A 25886-nucleotide genomic window follows, 5' to 3' on the forward strand; every position below is an offset into this window, starting at 1 on the left:
CAATGCGCCGAACTCCGTTTGGACTTCGTGGGAAAGTCGAAGCCAAAATTAAAGAATTGATCGAACAAGACATTATTGAACCTGTGGAACATTCGACACAATGGGTCAGTCCCGTAGTGATTGTGCCCAAACCAAAGGGTGACATAAGACTATGTGTTGACATGAGAATGGCCAATGAAGCTATAATTAGAGAACGACACCCTATACCAACAGTGGAGGAAATACTTCAAGAACTAACTACCAGCAAGGTATTCACAAAAATTGATCTGAAATGGGGCTATCATCAATTAGAGCTGGATCCAAGTTCCCGAAATCCACAATCCTGTGGATTGTATCGTTACAAGAGACTATCATTTGGAATTAATGCAGCTTCTGAGGTCTACCAATATGAAATCCATCGAGTGATTCAAGGCATTCCTGGAGTTGCCAACATTTCTGACAACATCATAGTCCATGCACCAACGAAGGAAGAGCATGACAAATGGTTGAGGCATGTACTATCTAGACTACAGGAGGCAGGCCTTACCGTGAATGGAAACAAGTGCCAGTTCGGTGTGTCAGAAATGGACTTCATGGGACACAGATTTACACGGGAAGGACTAAACCCTGCAGAGGCCAAGGTGAAAGCTATTGATGAGGCACGTGCACCTCAGAACGCAACAGAGGTGAGGAGTTTCCTGGGATTGGTCAATTTTTGTGCAAAGTTCATTCCTAATTTTGCTACAGTGGCAGAACCACTAAGGAAACTAACCAGGAAAGGTGTACCATTTCATTTTGGATCTGAGCAGAAGAAAGCGTTCACAGCGCTGAAGCAAAGCCTAACAGATGCAAAAACTCTTGGATATTACGATCCGGCAGCATCAACCAAAGTCATAGCGGATGCCAGCCCGGCTGGTTTAGGAGCCGTGTTAGTCCAGATGCATGATGGAGGACCAAGAATCATTGCCTATGCCAGCAGATCGTTATCAGATGTGGAAAGAAGATACTCTCAGACAGAGAAAGAAGCACTCGGACTTGTATGGGCCTGTGAGAGGTTCCATGCATATTTATACGGCATTGAATTGGAACTCATCACAGATCATAAGCCATTAGAGGTGATCTATGCACCTAGATCCAAACCATGTGCCAGAATAGAGAGATGGGTACTCAGACTACAACCCTACAAATATAAAGTAATCCACATTGCAGGGAAAACAAACATTGCAGATCCGCTGTCCAGATTGGTGAAGGATAGTGGTCCACAATCCAAGTCAGAATTGGGAACAGAACAAGAGTGCTTTGTACGCTTCGTAGCTATTCAGTCGACACCGAAAGCTGTGACTACGAAGGAAGTCGAGAGAGAATCCAAACGTGATCCAGAACTCATGGAAGTAAGAGAATGCATACAGAGTGGACAATGGGACAAGTGTACTCACATGGCTTACATTCCCATTAGAGACGAACTTTGTTGCATCGGACAGTGTGTATTAAGAGGTTGCAGATTGGTGATACCGCAAAGATTGAGACCGAAGATCATATCCTTAGCGCATGAAGGACACCTAGGCATTGTTGATACCCAGCAAAACCTCAGGACCAAGGTATGGTGGCCAGGTTGTGATAAAGACGCAGAGAAATTTGTTAAAACTTGTCACGGATATCAAATCACAAGTAGGAGTAATCCGCCAGAACCGATCCTGAGCGCACAAATTCCGACAGGACCATGGATCAACGTAGCTGTTGATTTTCTTGGACCTTTACCGACGGGTGAATCAATTATGGTAGTGATAGATTACTACAGCAGATACTATGAGTACGTGGTGTTGAAGTCCACAACCACTGAAAAAACAATACAAGCATTTGCAGAGATATTCGCAAGATATGGATTACCTGTTACATTATACTCTGATAATGGTCCACAATTCATTTCAGAGACATTTGTGAAATACATGAGGACCACAGGTATCCATCATCATAAAGTAACTCCGAAATGGCCGCAAGCCAACGGAGAAGTGGAGAGACAAAATCAGTCCATTTTAAAACGATTGAGGATTGCACACGCAGAAGGACAAAATTGGCGAGAAGCATTGCTATCTTATGTGGCTGTCTATCGAGCAACGCCTCATGCAACCACTGGAAAAAGTCCTGCAGAAGCATTTTTTGGGAGAAAAATCCGCACAAAAATGCCAGAAATAAAGGAAATCCGAGACGATCAGGAGATGAGGGACCACGATGCTGAAAAGAAAGGTGCAGCAAAGCTGTACACAGATTCGAAACGTGGAGCCAAGTACTCAGACATCATGCCAGGAGATAATGTTCTAGTGAAGCATGAAACTGGTGGTAAGCTAGACACACCTTATTACCATCAACCCTATACTGTCATATCCAGAAGTGGCAGTATGGTGACAGTCAAGTCTCCGACTGGAGTCCTGTATAAGAGAAATGTATCAGGTGTAAAAAGATATCAGTCCAGAGATACATCGAGAGAAGAGGTTGAAAGGCCAATACGAGATGCTGAAACTGAGAGACCTGATGATGTTCCAGAGGCAGTTACCAGCACTCCTGATGAAGTGACTAGAGCGTCAGAAACACTCGAAGCCATGGCGAGCAGTATTTCCGATGCCGAGAGTGAACAACCGAGAAGCGACGACAATATCGCAGGCAGGCCGAAACGAAACCAGAAAGCGCCCAAACGTTACGAAGACTTTGTGCCATAGTTTTAATAAGAACTTTGGGACACTATTTAATCTTATATCATAAAGTGCATGTATGAGTGCTGTAGGAAGCAAATTTTATGTAGTTGAGTTATAGTATTACCATTAGTTACGATGTTTGTAGGTTTCCGAGGGATATTGGTAAGTGAAGGTAAAGTTTATTTCTGATTAAAGGAGGGATGTCATGATAATGAATATGTATGAGAATTACCGGAAGTCATGTGGTATGAGAGAGAGATAAGAGCACAAGCAGGAGAACAAAGGAAACTGGAAAATAAAGACCCTGAGAAGTTTACCTTATAAAACTTGTGTTTGATGTTTTATTAACTTCACATTTCGGGCCACAAATGTGACAAGTATGTTTTTATCAGGCGGGGCCCATCCACAGCACTTCTACAAAGACCATACTAAGGGCCATACAAAGTCATCCAGAATTCAGGATCCACTTTCACACCGGACATCGGTGGTAAGAGGGAACTGTTTACGGTGGACAGGTTAAAGCCAGCCCACCTCGACCCCACGAAGCCAGTAGTTGTGGCCCAACCCAAGAAGCGAGGCCGCCCAGCAAAAAAGGACATTAGCGCCATTTCTGGGGGAGGCTGTGTGGCGGTACACCATTTGGAACGCGGACCAGCCCCACCTGTCGCACACGCGGCGGGGCAGCTGGCCAAAATGGCGCTGTCGGGGGTTTCCTCCCGCCCTCGGCACTGGGCTCAGAAGCCCGCACTTGGCAACCCAAGTGACATTCCGGTGACGTTGAGGCCCCCCAGCATGGTTCTCAGCCAGGTCCAGGCTGGGAGTATGAGACCATCCAGGCAGCCTGCAATAAATCAGTTTTGCTCACTGAACTCAACCCATCTGGTTGTGCGATCCTTCAGTTAGCAGTGTAGCCGCTGCTACAGTGCATAATAATCACATATAAATATAAAGTTAAATTTGAAGTGTGCGTGTGTGTGTGTGTGTGTGTGTGTGTGTGTGTGTGTGTGTGCGTGTGTGTGTGTGTGTGTGTGTCTGTGTGCGTGTGTGTGTGTGTCTGTGTGTCTGTGTGTGTGTGTGATATTTTGAGATGATTCAAATTCAAAATTCATTCAAATTTAGCTTGCGCTGGGGATTGGAAGCAGTTAGATATTCAGATGTCAAATTTAGCTTGCGCTGGGGATTGGAAGCAGTTAGATATTCAGATGGAGTTGGGTATGTTATGGGGTGTGTGACTGGACCTGTAATTAGTGTTAATGTTTAAGGTAGTTATGTGTGCTAATCCAAACAAAAGTGTCGAAAATATTCAGTATCCCAGTCAATATTTTGGGGAGAGAAAGAGAACAGTGTTTCAAATCTGTGACACTTCATCGGAGATGTCACTTTTCATCTTCAACAAAATAATTTTTCACCTTAAACAAACAAGTTGCCTTGTCCTAATAAATTCAGTCTATAAGGGTTAACATGGCCTGGCAAGGTTAGTGTAGCAGTTAGTGCCAAACTTTTACTGTGCCAGCTGTCTGTAAGGAATTTGTATGTTCTCCCAGTGTCTGTATGGGTTTCCTCCCACCTTCCAAAAACATACAGGGGTTGTAGATGAATTAAGTGTAACTGGGTGGCATGGGCTTGTGGGTCGGAAGAGCCTGTTACCGTGCTCTCTGTCTAAATTGTAAAATTTATAATTGTTGAGCACCATTCTAAAATAACAACTTCAGCTACCAATAGTACATGGGCTTGAGATGCGGCTTCTGCAAGAGCTACGATTGTTTTGAAGTGTAAAAGTCCTGGTGTTTCAATCGTATCTTAGCTTATGCAAAGTTGATGTAGCACCAAATGTCATAACGTGTTTATTTTAGATGTATTTCCACAGATAAAGTGTTGTTCAGAGTTACACTGCCTTCTGAGGCTCATTACCTATCCTATGGAATCAGCATTTTGCATCAACTCAGATAGACAGCAGTCTAAATTTTCAATTATTTTTATGGATGTTTTACTACAGATTTGCAATGTTAGCATCATAATGTTGATGGAAGCAGATATACAGACTTGATATTGCAGCAATCTGATGTATCATCTCTTGTTTGGAATGCTTTGTACCAGTTAAAGTAGATTAGTTAACATGATAGAGTGCAAGAAAAAGGCTTGAATGACTGATGAATATCTCCCAAACTGAAATAAAAAGTTGCCTGCTGAGAATTTTAGAGTAAAACAGAGAAAGAAGACTGCACCTGTCTCCTATTGTCCTCTCTATAATTCAATTATTGTCTTCTCCAACATAAATAATCTTGAACAGCCCTTTAGTCGTTATCATGACCAAACTTCTGCATTATTCCTTTTTTTTAATGACTAAATCATTTAAATTTTGTGAAGCATTTGCAGACCTCTCAGGCATGAAGCAAGAGAAGTATTAGTAGGCTTGTTTTACGAGGAGAAATTGAGCAGATTGGCCTTATACTAAGTAATAGAATAAAAAACAAAATAATGATGTTGAATGAAGAACAATAGTTCTCCTGGCTGGGGAATCAAAAATATGGACAGCAGTTTTAAAATAAGGGATCACCTATTCCAGATAGTGATGAGGCAGAATTTCTTAACCTGGTAGATAGTAAATTCTCTAACCAAGAGATATTTATGTTTTTTACACAGCCATCTCATTCTGGGACATTTTCTCCTTTGTTCCGGAACATGTGGAACATAGAAATGGAATGGGGGTGTCATTGCAGTCCTGTCTTTTTACCGTAAAGGGATCTAGTAAAATTCCAAGAATGCCTGCAGTGTAAACTGTACTTCAGGCATTCCGGGACCAACTTGGCTAATTAATATGTCATTGCGATGATGTTTGATGACACATAATGTGCAGCCATTTCAGCGCGAAATTTGAAATTTTGAAACCAATAGTCAGTTATCAAACAGCCAACAGCATCCCTCGACCATGATGTCTGTCAACTGGAGTGATTCTGAGATTCGTGAGCTCCTCTGCATCCATGCAGAGAACAAAATAAACTGCCACATTACGGGCACTGTGAGGGATGGACTGATATTAGATTGTTTCGCATTAAAAATGAGAGAAAGGGGGTTTAATCACGATGTTCCAGGTGATTAGCAAGCTTAAATGCCTGCATAGGAAGTAACATCAGGTAAATGACCACAACAGATGGAGTGGTGGGGGGGGTCGGAATTAGATTGGCTGTTTTTTGAAATGTGTTATGCCATCTGGGGAACAAGCCATTGAGCACACCCAGTAGCCACTAAGGAGCAACACTGACGATCCATCATCCCCTGATGTGGTTCCAGATGCTTCTCACTCCTCCAGCAGCAGTCCTGATGCCGGGGTCCCAAGAGGCATGGAAACTGAGTCAAACAATACAACATCTGTGTCTCAAGATCAACCAGGTAAAAATGTATTTCTTCTCATGATCAACACATTTTGTCATGTGTTTTGTAGGCATGTCTGCCCGTAAAGAGTGGTCTTACTAATGTAGCTTGTGGTCCATTGCTTTCCAGGGTGCCAGCTCCCTAAAAGATCGAAACCTACCAAGGTATAGGAAATGAGGGAGATGTTTCACTCAATGGAGCATGAGGATGTCGAGAGAGAGCGTATTCGGCAGAGAGCTCATGAGGAGCGGATGAAGAGAGAGGCAGAGATGGCGGCACGCAAGGCAGGCAGACAGATGGCGGCACGCAAGGCGTACCCGCTCAGAGAAAATGGCAGGGTTTGGACAAATGTTCAAAGATCTCCAGCAAGAAATACAAAACCAGGCCTTACTCATGAGAGGCATGATGACTCTCATGTCATCCTCTGCACGACAGCATCAACCTCCCATGTCACTTGCCACAAACTTCCATGCATCAGTACCACAATCAACCCCATAACCAGTATTGCTATCAGACACCACAGCAGAGTGACCTCATGTAACACGCAGACAAGACATATGAGTCTTTTCAATCACCCTTGTCCTCCTCCCTCCTCCAGCTGTTGCAGTGATGTAACTATTACAAGTGGTCATTGATGTATGTTTTATTGCACAGTTGTGAATAGCTAATTGCATTGAATTAAGATTCTTTATTTGAATCATAGTAAGAAGTTAAATGCAATTGAATTAGAAATTTTTATTTTTGTTTACATGTCTCCTGTTCACTACTATTCTATGACAGGTGCACTAGATACATCTATTAAAAGCTGTCATTTATTAGCTTAATTTCTTACAGAAGGTACATAATTGCCTCACAGATTACCTGGAGATTGCTTATGCACCCTGATAAGCAACTTGATCAGGCTCCTCAGGGAGATCAGTTAGATCATTGTTCCACTCAGGCACGAAGTGTTCCTTATTGATCTCACCTATACAGTGTAAAACACAACATGTAGCAACTATGTCACTTAGCCAGGCACCTCCTGTAACTTTTGAGACATCCAAATGCATTTTGCATTGCAATCCTTGCCAAGGTTGATGGAGTGCATTATAGTTAGTGAACCCCTTCATCAACCACTTCCTCAGTGGGTAAGCTGGGTCTCCAATTAGATGCATGGGAATCTCCACTCCATTAATAGTTTTGGATTTCTGTAGGCAGAACAATATAGATGCGTAAGTGGCTTATGCAATCTTTGAGAATGACACATAAATCACTGTACAGTGGGGTACATTAACTTACCCTCCTTGTTCTGTGGCTTTTCTGTAGATGGATGAGTTGGCTAAAACTCAAGCATCATGGGTATGCCCAGGCAAACCCATATTCATATCTATGAGCTGGAACAACAAAATAGGTCTATGTTTAGATAGATACATTAATTAATTAATAAAGAGCAATAATTGTAACTCAGGGCATGATCCTTACCAGTAGTTGTGGTCTACAGTCACCTGTAGAACAATAGAGTGCCAGCCTTTCCTACTGCAGTAGGCAAGTGGGTCTTCATGGGGTGGGGGGGGGGGTGGTGAGGGGGCCTGATGAGAATATATGTGACATCAATGGCACCAGCACACATTGGACACCCCCATTCTGCAAATGTGTCCATTGTCTCCTAGAGTCATGCACCACTTTGCAGGTCAACAAAACATTTAAAAAAAACATAGAAGATAGGAGCAGGAGTAGGTCATTCGACCCTTCGAGCCTGCTCCGCCATTCAACGAGATCATGGCTGATCTTAAAGTTCAGTACCCCGTCCCCGCCTTCTCTCCGTAACCTTTAATAGGACCCTCTTCAATGTTCCTGTAACTTGGCATACCAACACACAGACAGAGGCCACATTCACATAGGGTAGTATATCACCACAAAGCAATGGTAAGTCTTAGCCGAAGTTCCGAAAGTTGTCGCCAGTTTGTTGCCTTGCACCTCAGATGTGGCTCAGTGAAAACCAATACAAAGTCAAAAGTGTCCCAAGGCATATGGAAATGACCCATCCACGCATCTTCATCAAAATTGTTTAGGACATTAGACCAGAACACAGCCCCATGTGGTCTCTCTCCCCTCCACATTTTTCTATCCAACAGCAGTGAGAATTGACTCACAAGAAGGAAATGTCTTTGTCTACAGCACCCAAAGTCCATGTGTGTTTCTGTCTCAATCAGCTCCCTGCTTCTCTTCACATTCTCCTCTAAAGTATTTCTGATCGCACTAATATGTTGCTTGGATGGATTTTGCATCCATCTGCACATCATGAACTCATGTTTGATGCGCAGGAAATTAGCTGGCCTCAAGAATGCTATACATGTTCACTGCTAATACCATAAGCAAGTCAAGAGCCATTTTGTTTTGCTTTGAAGGATATGTTGGACGTATATGTTATACAATACAGCTGACATCCTACCGCTTTTGATAGAGCAATGCTGGCATGCTGTGTAAAAAGGTACACTGACCCAGAAAATTGCAGATTTTGCTCATTCCAGTGTGAATGACCAATGCCAGCATATTGGAGGGTCTTCATTACAGAAATATCACAGGATTGCTGTGTAAAAAAACATAATTGAAAGCTTGGTCACTGAACAAATTCAAGAGAGAAAGAGCAATAAAGTTCTGAATGTTTAGAGAATCAAAGGATATGAATATATAAGAAAGAGTGGCTGAGATGAAAGATAACTGCAGAGGATTCTGCAGAGAAATATAGAGAGATTAAGTGACTGGGTAAGGGTCAGAAAGATGAAGTACATTGTTGGTAAAGGTGAGGTTATCCACTTTGGAAGGAAAATTGGAAGATTAAATTATTATTTAAATAGCAAGCAACTGCAGTATACTATCATGCAGAAGGGCTTGAGAGTGTTTGGGCATGAATTACAAAAGGTTGGTTTACAAGTGCAGCACACTGTCAAGGTCAAATGGAATGTTAGCCTTCATTGCTATAAGGATTGAGTTTAGGAGCAGGGAGGTTGTGCTGCAACTGTGCAAGGTACTGGTGAAGCTGCATTTGGAGTACGGTGTACAGATCTGGTCTCCTTACTTGAGAAAGGATGTACTGGCTTTGGGGGCAGTGCAGAGGATGCTCACCAGGTTGATTCCAGAGATGAGGGTGTTAGCCTATAAGGAGGGATTGAGTCATCTGAGACAGTACTCACTGGAATTTCTTTTTTAAATGAGAGGGGAATCTTAGAGAAAGGTATAAAATTATGAAAGGCAGAGATAACATAGAGGTAGGTAAGTTGTTTCCATTGGTAGCAAAGACTAGAACTAGGGGTCATGGCCTCTAGATTTCAGGGGAGAATATTTAGAGGGTGGTGAATCTGTGGAATTCTCTGCCCATTAAAGCATTGGAGGTTACCTCAGTAAATACTGTATATTTAAGGCAAGGTTAGATAGATTTTTACTTAATAGGGGAATTAAGGGATATAAGGAAAAGGAAAGTATGTGGAGATGAGCCTATCAAGAGATCATTGAATGAGAGAGCAGGCTCAACAGACCAGATGGCTTTGTTCTTACGTTGTTATGTAATTAGCCATAATTTCATTGAATATAACAACAGGCAAACTGATCAGCCCACTTCCAAATGTATTCCTTATGATCATATGGGAAAGGGATTGATTGATTACATTTAGAAAGCAAAAATAGACCAGAATTCAAGTTCATTATCATCTGAATGCACAAGTATAACCCAACAAAACAGTGTTCTCCAGTCCTCCATGCAAAACATGCCAACACATAAGCTGGCATGACACACATACAGAAAAAAAACACACACTAGACAAATGCACATATATAAAATATAAATATTGTTTAGTAATATTAGAGTCTCGGATGGTTAGTGTGAATGTTGTATACATTGTAACTTTCCATTATTAAGCATCTTCTTGCGAGATTTTGGACATATTGACTGTCACATCTTGTCAACCCAAAAGTCAACTCTTCACCACAATGCTTTCCTATAATTATCCCTTTCTTATTGTCCTTACACATACTTCAATATTGTGAAGCAGGAAAATCTGCATATCCTCTGATTGTACAGCAACGCACAAAAGTGCTGCAGAAAATGTAGAGGCTGCATGACCTGCTGAGTTTCTCCAGCACTTTTGTGCACTGTACTTATTTTCATATAAGATGCTTTTTTTGCAATTCATTTCTGTGATTTTTTTTCATACCTTTACAAAGCCTGCATTTACAACTCTGTATTCCTTTCATTAAGGATTGTTTTGGTGAAAAATTATCATTTTTGAGAGTCTAAAATGAAAAGAGCAATTTCTGGGTCATTTTGTAGTTCTTTTCAAACATAACCAAACATCTCCTGATGTGAATGTAAGCTGTGCTTTTGATCCTTTGGATGGGAACAGCTATGGTGGCACAATGGTGCAATTGGTAGCTATGTTGCTTTAGGGCTAGTAGAGCCACTGATCCAGGTTCAAGTTTAATCTCTCATTCACGTTTTATTTGAAGTTCATTGTCAAGTTGCAATGATAGAGGTTGTTTTGTGAGCAGATGGCACAGTTAATATTGTGGTTAGCCCAAAACTATTATCGTGCCAGCATTCAGGGTTCGAATTCAGGGTGTCTGCAAAGAGCTTCTACATTCTCCCTGCGATGTGGTGGGGGGTTTTTTCAGATGTATCGGTTTCTTCAAAAACTTATGGGGTTGGAAAGTTAATTGAGTGTAATTGGGCACCATAGGTTTCATGGGCCAGAACAGCCTTCTACTGTACTGCATCATTAATTCTGACTAGTTGACATTTCATACATTGTAGAGATCAGATGGTATGGAGTGAAGGCAAAATCATTTTACTCATTTGGAGTTCTTTCAGAAGTCTGTTAATGGTGGGAAAGAAAGTATTCTTGAATCTGGCAGTACAGAATTTCATATTTATAAATCTCCATAAAGAGAGAGTGGCTCAGATGGGATGTCTTTTAATTTGTTGGCTGCCTTTCTAAGGCAGGAGGAGTTATCGATGGATGGGAGATGGCCTTGTTGACAATCCACTGTGATGCTGTCTGTGTGAAGGTTGCACATTCTCCCTGCCACTGTGTGGATTTCTTCTGGATGTTATAATTTCTTCTCACATCCCAGAGATATGTATATTGGTGGGTTCTTTGCTCACCCAATGTTACTCCCAGTATGTAGATAAATGAGAGAATATGGGTAAAGGTTACAGAGGAAAAAATATTGGAGGACTGGGATTGTTCTGTGAGCCAGCAGAAATTCCATGGGCCAAATTGCCTCTTTCTATTGTCATGAGTGGAAGAGATTGAGTAAATGCAGAGTATTTTTCCCAGAGGATGGAAATCAGGAATTAAAGGGACATAGGTTTAAGGTGAACCTGAAGAGATTTAACAGGAACATCCACATCCTTCCTGTTCTGGGGCAACCAAAGGTACATATGATATTCAAAGTGTGACTGAACCAAAGATTTATGTAACTGTAAATTTACTCAATGCCCTGATCAGTGAAGGCTTGCATACCATACTCCTCTTTATCATTTGCTTGCAGTTCTTTCCAAATATTAATTATGAATAGTTTTCTATATCTGAGCTCATCTGCCATACATCCATATACATTATTTACCATTGTACACTGTACGGAGTACAGATCTGGTCTCCTTACTTGAAAAAGAATGTACTGGCTTTGGGGGCAGTGCAGAGGATGCTCACCAGGTTGATTCCAGAGATGAAGGTGTTAGCCTATGAGGAGAGATTGAGTCGTCTGAGACAGTACACGCTGGAATTTATTTTTAAAACAAGGGATCTTAGAGAAAGGTATAAAATTATGAAAGGCAGAGTCAAGTCAAGTTTATTGTCATCTGATTGGACAAGTTAAACCTGATGAAATAGCATTCTCACGTCCTAGGTAACAAAACAGTACCCTGCTTCATCTGAAACATAAGAACCCTGTTTGGTCAGGTGTGGGAAGTTGGTGAGGTATTGCCATTGAGTTTGATAATGGGCTTTATATTTCATAAGGAAGGCACTCGTGAATATACCAATCCACTTAATTTGTATTATATTAGAAGTTTTTACAGTTATAACATACCACTTTGATTTTACAGTCAAGAAACCTTTATTCATTATGTTTGTGATGGACATGCACTTCTGGAGGAAGATGGAGCTCGCTCCCCAGTCTGCATGAATTGTGTTGATGTGGTGTTATATGTGGATTGTGGAGAAATACGTGGCCTCCCTATCTGGAACACTATGGATTGTGGTGGGTCACATGACCTCCCTGTATTAAACTTATTCAGAAGTCACATCACCTGTCAATTAAAGTTGCATTCTGGCCACCCATTAATGCAAACATACCTTTGGCTTAATTAAATGACTCAGTGTCATCATGGTCAGATTCCCAGCTCAGAATAATATAAAACATAGATACATATCACATTGCTCTCTCTCTCGGTCCAAGTCCCAGACATCATTCCATGCCTGGTCATCACTGTGGACATTGCTGAAGGAGTCATTAGTAAGGTGTGCACTATATTTACATTGAGCCATCGTACTGTGATAGATCAATCCTTGTAAACAGCCGCATCCTTGTTGATACAGGGAATCAGGAGTGTGTTTAAAAATCTGCCTGTGAGGTGCGTATGCATGCTGGACCATCAAGGAGATAGGTGGTCACTGGTATTGGAGTCCAACTTGGATTTGATGTGAATGTCTATATAGTTGTTTAGTCATAGAGTAATGAAGTATTGTTTGACATTTTCCCGTTTGTCTCCTGTGCATTCAATAGTTACATTTGATTGTAACAATTGTGTACAGTCTTTTCTCTCTATGAACTCACCAAACCTGATACTTTCCAAACATAGCAGGTGGAGATACATAATAGACAGCATTAACTTCCTTTCTGTAACTTTGTACTTTGTTCTGTGTTACTATGGTCTTTGTATGGATTGATCAACTGGACTGCTCACAAAATGAATATGTACATTTGTATATGTGACAATAAACTTGAAGTTGAACGTAAATTTTTCCTCTGGAGATGAATATATAGAATTTGTATGTTCTACATCTCAAAGTTGTGTGGATTGGTAGGTTAATTGGAAATTATAAATTTCCCAAAGGTATAGGTGAGTAGTATAACCTGGAGAAGTTCAAGATGAAGGGAATGTGGGGAGAATAAAATGGGATTCATATAGAATTCATGTAAGAGGGTACTTGTGGGTCAGTATGGATTGAATGAGTCAAAGGGCCTGTTTCTGTGCTGTGCAACTTCATGATACAAAAATCAGCATTTACGTTGCAAACATAGAGCTTGTCAGGTGTAAAATTACTGAAGAAAAATACCATTGTGCTATTTCACCAACTGATTCAAACTGGTTGAATTACACAAGACAATTTTTTTTTTAAAGTTTTGCTTTCTGGAAAAAAAAATGGGGATTATGATAGTCAACTTGAATCTGAACACAAAGCTAATTTTACATATGCTGTATCATGTAGAAAGTTGGAGAAACATTAATTTTTATTGAATTTACCTTGTTTAATCGCATAGTGACACTGACACATTGTGTTAGTTCAACTGACGTAAAAAATGTTTTCCTGCTGATTTTCATTTTTACTCAGCATCTGACGCCTCTCATATCAGTGTCCTGCAAGCTGGCCAGTATTGATGGATTCCAGTCGCCTTGATACCGCTTTTCCATGGTTACAATATCCTGGTGAAATCTTTCACCACGTTTGTCTCTGACTGCACCAACATCAACAGGGAAGACGTCCAACTGTGAATGCAGTATATGAAATTTCAATGACATGTGGCACTGTTTGAAGCATGTTGTCAATCAGCTGGATGTAACTGGGGCTCTGTGGTTGTCAAGAAAACAGTACATGATAGGAAATTTTAAAATGTGATCTTTGTAATAAGCAGCCCAAAATTCATAAACTACACCCAAATGTATTCAGGAAGCAAAATCTTTGTTGTCCAGTGTAATTGGAAAAAAAATTCCAGTGGAACCAAAGTCAAAAATATACTGATAAGTTATGAATTTAAGCATTTATCTCAGGAGAACTAGCAGCAGATACAGACTTACAAAGACATGGGCTTACATAATTCCCTTACTTTTTGGTGTTTAAGTAAAACATCAGCAATTGATTAAATCCGAGCCAGTGAAGTTCTGTTGTTTTCACAGTGAAATAGCTCATTAAGATTTTCTGGTCCTTAAACAGATTGTATTCTGAAGGATAAAATGCATCAGAAAATCCATTACATTTTCATCCTTGAGATCCTTGGAAAATTTTCACACTTCAGGTTTCAGAAAATTGTTTGTACTATCTTGAGGCAGAGGAATTGTTATTCATAGGGCCATGGACACTTGAATAGTTGTTTGGATTTTTACTGGTTGTTAATAATTCCTCATCCTGTCAACTTCCAGATACAAAAGGCAGGATCATGTCATGATGGTTATTGGGAATTGTCTCAGTTCAATCTTACTGCATTTTGAGGGGCAACTCTCTTTAACATTTTTATTGAGTTTAACATACATATCCTACACACAAAGTCTTCTAATAAAACAGATCACAGGTCATATCATATACATATCACAAATTAAATATAAATGTAAATCAAAACCTGTCCATAATTGTTTATTAACAATATTTCTTTAAAAATACTTCTGGATAGAAAATAAGTAAAACTACATTAGACAATCCATTGATGTAAACAAAAGATAAGTTCTATCTAATTTAATGATATGATCTATGATAATCATATATAAAAATATTTAACGTTATTCTTAAAAAAGGAAAAAAAAACTAAATCTAATCTATCCCCTCCCTCTAATCAAAGTTCCCTTATTTAAAAAGTTGTAAAGACATGAATCAAATAGTAACCTTCAGACACTAGACAGAGAATCTACGGAGAATCCAAACATCTTAAATTTTCCAATCATGATCGTATTCTATGAATGAGCCCCATATCTTTTCAAATTGAAAATTTTTATCTTTAATGTTGTATGTAATTTTTTCCAAGTTTAAATGGGACATTACGACATGTAACCACTGTGAATAGGTAGGTGAAGAATTATCTTTCCATTTCATTAAAATTGTTTATCTGGCTATCAACATGATAAAAGCTAAAATTTTCTCTTGGGCTGCAGACAGAGGCATATGTGGTTCACGAGAAAAAACAAACAAAACAATTAAAGGGCATGACTCTATTTTGATCTTAAAAATCATTGATAAAAATTATAATTTTTTTTTCCTAAATTGGGGCACTCTCAAAACATATGAATCAGTGAAGCTTCAAAAATTTTACACTTTTCACATAGTGGATCAATATCTACATAAAAATTAGATAATTGAGTTTGGATGTATGTATCACCTTAAATTGTATAGACAATGGCTTGCACAAAATGAAGAATCATTAATCAAGCTAAGAATAGAGTATCAGTCTTCATCTGAAATTGTTATTTGTTCATATATATGGCAGGGAAAACAACCACAAATAAATAAAGCCCATCTTCATAAGACTAAAAAGAATGGGGGGATATCACTTCTAAATTTTAGATTTTATTATTGGGCAATTAATATACATAATCTACTCCTATTGTTACCATTTGATATATTTATGAATCGCCCTTCTTGGGTAAAAATGGAACTGAAGTTTTCTAAAAAGTCATCTATGTTGGCAATTTTAGGTTCCTTTTTACCCTTTTCACTTTCTAAATTGACACAATCAAATAATGAAAAATAGGTTGAGAATATTGATATGGATTCAATTTAGATTTTTTTTTGGTTATAATAGTTTCTCTCTTGCTACTCCCATTATAGATAAACATCTTTTTTCCACCATTTGCACTTGCTGCAGGTTTTAAGGAATGGTATACATCATGTAACAAAAGTTATTAAAAATTTAATCTTCCTAGTAGACATTTTTTAGATATTTATAAGTTAAGCATTTTGTTCCGTCTAAGCGTTCTGATTTTTATCTAATCTCAAATATTCAAATTATTTTTTGACTTACAGTTCATGGTGAATTAATATCATCCATTTATATTGACCTACTGGATTTAAGATCATCCTCAATGACTGGAATTGGAGATCATATCATTAGACAGATCAGGGATGGGTAATTTTTATTTTAAACTCACTCTCCAGCTTAAGTATTCCCTATGCCATAAGTGCTCTGTGATTAGTATGAGATTGGAAAGGAAAGGAAAAGTGGAAAGGAAAAGTTGGAAACTACTGTTTTAATCGAACCTAATTGATTTGTTATGTGCATAGTTTCATAACTCCAAAGGAAATGGGCCAAAGACAATTTTTCTCAAGCTAAATATTTAAGTATCATTTGGATTTAGAACAGTGGTTCGCAACCTTCCCTTCCCACTCACATACCTCCTTAAGCAATCCCTTACCAATCACAGAGCACTTATGGCAGAGGGATATTTGAGGTAGAATGCGAGTTTTTTTTTAAAAGGTTGTCCACCCCTGGTTCAGATCAAGATATAGTCTAAATGTAGTTTTGCTTGTTTTCTATGTATATGATATGACCTGTTATTTGTTTTATTAAAGACACTGTATGTAGGATTTATACATTAAACTTAAAAATATATTTTAAAAAGGAACAAAATGATTGGGACGTATTTGAATATAACATTTTCAAATGAAGATTGAAGGGCAGCTCTCAGGTGAAGCAAGGACCAGATTATATCAAAGATTTTGTTAATTTAATCTGCTCACACTTTCACTTAACTAAAGGATGTTTTTTTCTATTTTCTGTTTCTTTGCTTCCTGTTTCTAATTAGCCAGCTTCATTCTCTAAATGTTATATTTCTATTAAAAAGAAGTGACTGTTACATTTGAATTGACGCAAAAGGTTTTTTTCTCAAAATCAATTGTATCACTTCCTATTGATGCTTTTGTCTTTTGCTGCTGGATCCCAAAATCTTCCCTGTTTTCTGGACTACCGCCAACCTCCACTCGCTTTTTTTTATAATTCTTAATAGATTAAAAAAAAACTTTTTGCATCTTTTTTTTGTATTATTTTCTAGCTTCCTTTCAAAGCTCATCTTTTCCTTCCTAATAACCAACTTAGTTGCTATATATAAGCTTTTACATGCTTCTCAGTCTAGTCTCTTCCCACTAATTTTCACTTCCTTGTATGGCCTTTCTTTTGCCTTTACTTTGGCTTTGACTTTCCTTGTCAGCCACAGTTGTGTCATTTTTCCATTCAAATATTTCTTATTTTTTTGGAATGTACCTGTACTCCACTTACCTTATTTCTCACAGAAACTCCAGCAATTGCTGCTCTGCTGTCATTCCTGATTGTGTACCTTTCCAATCAACTTTGTCGCCATACTAATAGTGACATAACTGTTTTAACCTCCCTCTCAAACTGCAGGGGTGAATTCTATCATATTTTGATCACTGCCTCCTAAGGGTCCTCTTACCTTCAGCTCCCTTATCAACTCAGGATCATTCGACAATAGCTAATCCTTACCAACCACCCCACTAGCCTCCGCATCCTACATATTATCCCCACAATTTAAGTCAAGTACCACACTATCCCACCACTAGATTCAATCTTCCCCTTTCATCCCCTCTCTGCCTTCTTCGTGGACTGCTCCCTCTGTGACACCCTCGTTCGCTTATCTCTTCTCACTATCATTCCCTTGGTACCTACCCCTGGGTCCCCAGAAAGTGCTACACCTGAACTCACACCTCTTCCCTTGCCACTATTCGGGGCCCCAAACAGTCCTTCCAAGTGCAGCAACACTTGTAAATCTGCAGGAGTCATCTACTGCATCCAGTACTCTAATTGCTGCCTTTTCTACATTGCAGAGACTAGACTCAGACTGGGAACACCTGTGCTCTGTCCTCATCAATGGAAGAGATCTTCCAGTGACCACCCATCTCCCACTCTCACACCAACATGTCTTCATGCACTACCAAACTAAGGCCAACTGTATATTGGAGGAGCAGCACTTAATATTCCTTCTGGGCACTTTGCAAGCAGATGTCATTAACATCAACTTCTCCATCTTCACTTAGGCACTCCCCTGTCTTCCCCATTGCTCTGCCTCCTTTTGTCCAGCTCTACACTCACTTTCTTTTCTATTCAAAGAGTAATCCCCTCCCCCTATCACCTCTCAGCTATTTCTCTCTGCCCTCACACCAATATCCACCTATGACTTCTTGTAGGTGTCAATGTTCACCTCCTCTGCCCTTCTTCCACCATTTTATTGAGGTGCCAGTCTGCTTTTACCTCATGCCCTGATGAATGACTTAGGCCTGAAACATTGGTTATGTATCTTTATCTTTACTGCATAAGGAATGCTGTGTGACTTGCTGAGCTTCTCCAGCATTTTCATTTTCAACGATAATCATATAGTGGTCACTATCTCCTAGGGAATTTTCATTATAAATCCTTCCTTGTAACTTATGACCAAATCCAATATAGCCTATTTCTGGATAGGTTTCACAACATAATAATCGAAGAACCAATTCCCGATACATTAAACAAATTCTTCTTCAACAATACCCTTGCCAATTTAATTTATCCCAGCAATACCGAAATTAAAATCTCTGACCATTTCAGTTGCCTTCAAATATGCCCTAGATATATCCTCATTTGTGCACCACCCTCTTGAGTAGTCACCTTTTGGAGGCAAATGTAACATATAGACCTGTATCTTCTCTCCCCTGCTTTTCATGATTCCAATCCAGTAGGATCCTACATTACTATTCATATTTCAGATTTATTGCCAGAGTACATATATGACATCACACACAACCCTGAGATTATTTTTCCTGTGGTTGAGGCTGAATTACCACTATGGGTAATACAAAAAAAAACTATGCAATGTACACATGTAAACAAATAAATAAATGTAAACAACCTGACTGCAATACAAAGAGAAACAAAATAAATAAAGTGCAAAAGTAAGATCCTTAAATGAGTCCCTGATTGAGTTTGTGGAGGAGTTTGAAGGTGCAGCTTTTCCTGAATTTGGTGGTGTGAGTCCTGTGGCACCTCTATCCACAACATTATTATCATGAATCAATGCCACTCTGATATCTTCCTTGATTAACAATGTTATTCTGGCTCCTTTCCCTTGTAGCCAGTTCTTTTTCAACATCATTGATACCCACCATCAATGACTCCAAAGACTGAGTGAGGAACGATAGGCTTTAATACACATTAGATTTCAGCTGGTCCAACTCCGTGTGCTCGAATGAATGGAAGGGGGGAGGGAGCTTTGTTTTTTAATTGTTTTTATGAATTCCTGATTTTAATTTTCCTCTTGTTCACATTTCCTGCCACAGAATATTTCACTTTGTCAATTTTCCTTTCACCATCTTGTGCCACCGCACTCACATTTCACCTTGATTAATTATACCATCCTCAGAATGCTCCCCCCCACCACCCCCCAGCTCTTATTTAGTTAAAGCACTGCCTACAACACTGGTCCCAACACAATTCAGGTGAATCCCAACCCAATGGAAGTGCTCTCTCTTTCCACAGTACTGGTGCCAGTCTACATGGTTCCAAATCAGTTTCTACACACAAAGCTCTATTCCACACATTTATGATTCTAATCCTATTTATCCTTTGCCAATTTTCACATGATTCAGAAACATCATCCTTGTGATTCTGCTTTTCAAATTTGCCCTGAGCCTCTCACAATCCTCCTCGTTCTAACTATGTCACTGGTGTGTAACAGCATGGTTTTTAGACTGCAGGCATTTAATGGCATGAACAAGAAATTTTGCCACTACACAGGCAGTCCAAAAAGGAATGTACAGGAATTTCAAGTCAATTTCTGCACTGCAATTTATCCTGCAGGACCCCTAAAACCTTTTGGAAGAAGCCTGCAGTGTAAATCGTACCGGAAAAATTCATTGACGGTTATCCACTCCACTGTATGTCCAACCACTTGCAGTCTAAAAAGGCGCCCACTGTGAACAATCACAATGGTTGTAATTATGCCAATTTTTTTTGGTATTTTCTCAACATTGCAGTCTAAAAACAATAATGGACAATGACAGGTGAATCCTCTCCCTCCAACTCCAACATCTTTATCTAGCCCAGAGAGATGTCCTTAACCCCAACACCAGATATGCATCATAGCCTTCAGAAATCTGACTCTGTTTCCCCAATTATAATATATTTTTATTTTCTTCCCCCACCCGTCCCCTTGACTGGCACCCTGTACTAGGCCCACAGTCCCCATCATCACCCAAATGGGGAACGAGAACAGTGGAATACACGAATGTGTTGGAGAATGCAGCAAATCATGCACCATCTATAGGAAGTAAAGGATAACCAACACTTTGGACCTGAGCCCTTTGACAACATTGTACCTGTTGAAAAAAGTGGAAGGACTGGGGCTCCTCTGGGACAATCCTCTTGATCCCACTACCTACTTCTCTGCCAATCACACCACCGTGTCTCTGACTCTTCATCATTCTGAAAATACTTAATCTAAGTGGTATGACTCCCTCATGGAATATCATGTCCAGCCAATACCTTGCCTTCTATGAGGTGTCAAAAAGTTTGTAACTCAGACTTCATTGATCTTGATTAAAAGTACCTTGAACTACCAACACTAGCAGCAGATATGGTCAATTTTACCACCTACAATTTCCAACTACAACACATCACCTGCCGAGTCATCTATTCTCACTAATTAGGTGATTATATTGGTGGTATTTCTCGGTATAAACTTGCACTTGTGAACAGATGCTGTTAGAGTAACTTGACAATTATCTGCTATGCATTTTGTGGATAGTTCACATTGGAGCCAATGGTATGCTTCTGGTCATTGAACAAAGGATTAGTATTTACAGCAAAACCTCTGGGATCTGGCACCAAAGGGGATTTGTAGATTGCAGATACGTGAATTTTCTGGTTACCTGAGGCTCCCTCCTACAATGTCTAACTAATATATCATCATTGAGAATAAACAGTTTAAAGGCAAAATTACTGCACTGTAATTAAACTGAACAAACTTCACTTGCATGAATATATAAATTTGAAATAATTTTACATTATTTTCAGTTATATTCATTGAAAAAAATTAACTGTCGCTGAATCCCTATGGAACCATCCGAAAGACAAACAAAAACGTTATAGATAATTAACCTCTTTCCCCAAGATAAAGTCTTACTAATATATTTAATAACATACTAATAAAGACTCTTACTAAACAGGCAGCCAATGGCAAGCAGCATCAACCAGCTCTTCTTCCTGGGCGACATCATTTTATTCAAACACAATTTCATTCAAACAGCTGCTACAAGCAAAGCTGGATCAAGGCACTCTACTGGCTGAATATTTGCTCTCACCATCGCCAAACTTGGACGTGTTACTTCAGAGAATACGTAAGTTAAAAATTTTAGACCTTTAATTAAAATTTTTATTTATCTTATAATTTATTTATTTACTTCCTCAATTCTTTTTTGCCGGTTGCTGGTTACCTGAGTTATGGATAATGGGGATTTTACTATCATTCAATGTCACTGGAACTCTTCAACATCTCAAGCAGCTTAAATATTTACATTTAAACAATGCTAGCTTTCTCCCTTTGTTTTGGCACTCCTGTGATGGGTTCCTGATTGCACTAACATCCAGAATTGCACCTTCACCTCTATTCTCCCAAATGTTTAACTAAGGACTTGCTACCCCAACAAAGCCAGAACTCCCACATAAAAAATTGCCACAATTAAAGAATAATTTCTCCATAGCTGTTAGTCGAAGCATTGAACAACTGGTCATTGGTAGCTGGTGGAATGGAAATAAGCTGTATTTATCAACTACATTCAACAAAGGACAACTTTTGATCATTGTAAAATTGAAACTTAGCTATGAAAGAAACTTATATTCTTATGCTTATGGTGAGGACAGATATTCATCTATTCAATTGGTCCTACCTACTCAGATAGTCATGGTACATAATTCCATGAAAGTTAAATCACATGTAGATAGGGTGCTGAAGAAGGCATTTGATATGTTGGCTTTTATACATCAGAGTACAGAATACAAGAGTTGGGATGTTATGTTGAAGTTGTATAAGGCATTGGTGAGGCCAAATTTGGAATACTGTGTGCAGTTTTGGTTGTCGAATTACAGGAAGGATAAAAACAGTATAGAGAGAGTACAGAGGAAATTTACGAGAAGGTGGCCTGGGTTTCAGGGTTTGAGTTACAGGGAAAGGTTGAGCAGGCTGGGACTTTATTCCCTGGAGTGTGGATGATTGAGGGGTGATTTTTAATAGAGGTATTCAAAATTATAAGCGGGACAGATAGAGTCAATGTGGATAGGCTTTTTCCATTGAGAGTGGAGGACATTCAAACAAGAGGGCATAGATTGAGAGTAAAAGGGGAAAAGTTTAGGGGAAACACAAGGAGGAATTTCTTCACACAGTGGTAGAAGCAAGATCAATGTTAATATTTAAGGAAAAATTGGATAGGTATATGGATGGAAGAGGTATGGAGAGTTACAGGCCGAATGTGGGCCAGTGGGACTAGGTGAGAGAAATTGTTCGACATGGACTAGAAGGCCGAACTGGCTTGTTTCTGTGCTGTAAATGGTTATATGGATATGGAGCACCAACTAGGAAATGCAATACTTGTTTGATTAAATGTTTCAACAACAACTTTGATAGACTTTGATCTCAAAGAAAACAAGCAATTTATGTAGAATTATTTAAAGGAAGATGTTTTCATATGTACCTTGAATAGGAACCCAGCAAAAGATTTAGCAATTGCCTGTACCACACCAGAACTTTGAAAGGTTAATTCATGGAAAAAATATTTTGAATAAGTATCAGTATATGAACTAATCAAGGGGCATTGTGCTTGTGGCCGATTACAAGCAACAAGGTAATTATAGGTCTACAGACTCACATAATCTTTACATGAGGTAATTACTCAGCTGCTCACTTAAGTGGCCTAGAGAGAGTTAAAAGTTAGTACTTAAGATTCTCAAATTCTACAAACAACACTAAATTAATACAAGTCAGGAAGGATGTGCAATATATTCCACAATTTCATAAGATCTTTAGTGCCTTTGAATTATTTATGAAGAGTGGTCTCAGTTAATTTTTTTTTTAATTTAGACATACAACACAGTTACAGGCCATTTCAGCCCACAAGCCTGTGCCGCCCAATTAACTTATAACCCGTTAACGTTTTGAACAGTGGAAGGAAACTGAAGCCCCTGGGAGAAACCCATGCAGACACAGGGAGAACATACAAACTCCTTAAAAACCCCAGTCCCAATCGCTGGCACTGTAACAGCATTGCTAAATAGCTAGCTAACCATGTTGAAGAAGAAATATCCAGCAAGTGCAAAACAAGACTGTAGAAAGAATGACCAATAACTATTAATGCAGATAATATTGGTTGAGGGATAAATGTTGACAAGAATGTTGAATTCCTATTCACTTCTTATAGTTAACAGTGTAGAATTTCTGAAAGACATTTGTGATATTGCATTCTCCTGCATGAAAGACTAAACAGTTCCTCCTTGTTTTCCACTTGGCAAATCTTTAATTTGTAGACCAAGTTTTCTGGATTTGTCAGTACATCATGAAAAATTTTATTTAGGAAGCCATAATTCCAAAAATTGGATATTAATGTTTGAATTACAGATGCAAAAATATAGACCCAGATTTGAAGAATAACTTAAGCATTGCCAGGAGCTGATCTTTCCTGGCTTCCAGTTTGAAGGAAACTTGCAGATGCATTTAATAAAGATACTTAAACTCACAGCAATTGTTTGCACCAGAGCAAAAGAAACAATGATAATCTAAGTAGAGACAGGAGAATAGAACGTCCAATAAATGGCAAAATATGCAACTGCTGAAAGGCTCCGTTTTTATCTACAGTCCCCATTGTTTATTATATTCCTTGTTGTTCCTCAGAAATTGTGTTCCTTTTGAGATCTAGCCCACTGTGCAGAAAAGAAGCCCTTTCTAGGTTCATCTGTGTACATATTATGCTAGGCAAGTTTGTCTTTTCCCTGTGGTTAGAATGCCCCAAATCATGACCAAAGCTCCAATTTTCTCTGCCTTAAACTCCATCTCAAGCAACCTGCACCACACTGGTACAGTAGCCTAGAAATTAGGCTAATTGATAAATGGGATAGTTGACTTGGAGCCAATTATTTAAAACTCACCTCAGCAGATGAGAGCCTAACTAGCACCAGAGCTGGAATAAACAGCACATATGACAACTATGGATTTTTGTAAAAGCTGTTTTGGTTCATTAACATGTTTTAAAGAAGTAAACCTACCATCCTCACCACATTTGGGACTTACAGCAGTCATCCAGATGACCCCTATGGCCCAAATAAACCATGCTAACCAATTTGGCATTCTGGGCTAATCCCATTTGCCTGGATTTGGTCCATATCCCTCAAAGCCCCACCTATCCATAAATCAAATAGTTGTCATCTGGAGTATTCTGGAAAGTTGCAATGTTCTGGAAAGAACAGAGAATGGGCAATGAACAACTAAGACGACTGAAGAGCCCAAACCGTATGAAATGATACTTTAAAAGAAATACTTTTTTTTAAACTTAAGTGTAAATACAAAATTGACAATTACATAATAATTCATTTGTTTCCAAGTAAGCGCACACAAAAAAAAGTCAATACAGTTATTGCAATAACGTATAATATAAAGGAAAAAAACTAAAACTAACACTAATCTAACCCCTCCCTTTAATCAAGGTTACATTTTGAATTAATAAAATAAAAATCAATAATGTGGAATCACTGGTAACCTCCGGAGAACAGACAAGGAATCACAGGAATATTCAATAATTGTTAATTCTTCCAATTATAAAAAAAATCTAAGGATTGGCCCCACATTTTCATAAATTGAAACTTTCTATCTTTAATGTTATATCTAACTTTTTCTAAACTTAAATAGGACATTACATTATGTAACCATGAGTAGGGGATGAAATGCTCTTTCATTATTTTAAATGGAAAAATATCTTTTAAGGGTTAAAGTTCACTCTTGTGTAAATTTAACTTGTAACCCGAGAACTAACTAAAACTATCAAACAAAATTAGTATGTTTGGTATAGAAATTTCTGGATTTGAAATAAAAAGCAATAAATTGTCCACATAAAGTGATACTTTATGTTTAATGCCTCCTCTAATTATACCATTAAATTCTCTACAGAGTTGGAGAGCAACAGCTAATGGTTCCAATACTATATCAAAAACTATATCATGCCTCAAGAGGTTGGTCCGCTCTAATTTACAGCAATTGGATATGTTTAATCTCAACAGAGGAACACAGCAGAGTTGCCCATTAAAAGAAATACTCTGAACAGACAATGAGAAGCTGGAGGTCAGCTATAATCCTGTTTAATAGCTCAGTGAGTGCCAGGACAATCTTGAACAGTGTGGTGGCTGTCTTTAGGGTGGGATGGTTAGCGTAGCAATTAGCATAATGCTAGTATAGCACCAGTGACCTGAGTTCGAATCCAGTGCTGTCATTAAGGAATTTCTACATTCTCCGCATGACTTGCAGGTGTCTTCCCCGAATGCTTTGGTTTCCTCCTACCTTCCAAAACATTGTTGGTCAATTGTATGTAAATGGGTGGCACGTGTTTAAATAGCTGGAATCAGCTTCTACCATGTAGTAAATTTTTAAAAAATTCTTCCACTACGTTCTTTTTTAAACAAGTTTCACAGACAAGGAGCAGGGAAGTGAAACCTGGCTGGGTCAACCCATTGGGGGTTTGGGGTGGGGCTCTTTTCACTAAGGATTGCTGGAAGAGGATTGAATGATGTTAAGACATTCAAGTTAAAATGTTCACCCACAAAATAAATACATATTACTAGTGCTCAATTCCTGGCTGT

General features: G+C 38.9%; 1 long non-coding RNA gene across 1 annotated transcript in view; it reads left to right on the forward strand.

Moving 5' to 3' along the window:
- LOC138760111 (uncharacterized) overlaps window positions 1–25886 on the forward strand; it is a 153596-nt gene that overhangs the window by 93929 nt on the left and 33781 nt on the right. Inside the window, exon 3 of the long non-coding RNA XR_011355424.1 lies at window positions 21218–21388. This is a non-coding gene — a long non-coding RNA (uncharacterized lncRNA). The remainder of the gene's footprint in view (window positions 1–21217; window positions 21389–25886) is intronic.

The sequence above is a fragment of the Narcine bancroftii genome, chromosome 4 (assembly GCF_036971445.1).
Source record: "Narcine bancroftii isolate sNarBan1 chromosome 4, sNarBan1.hap1, whole genome shotgun sequence".
NCBI lineage: Eukaryota > Metazoa > Chordata > Chondrichthyes > Torpediniformes > Narcinidae > Narcine > Narcine bancroftii.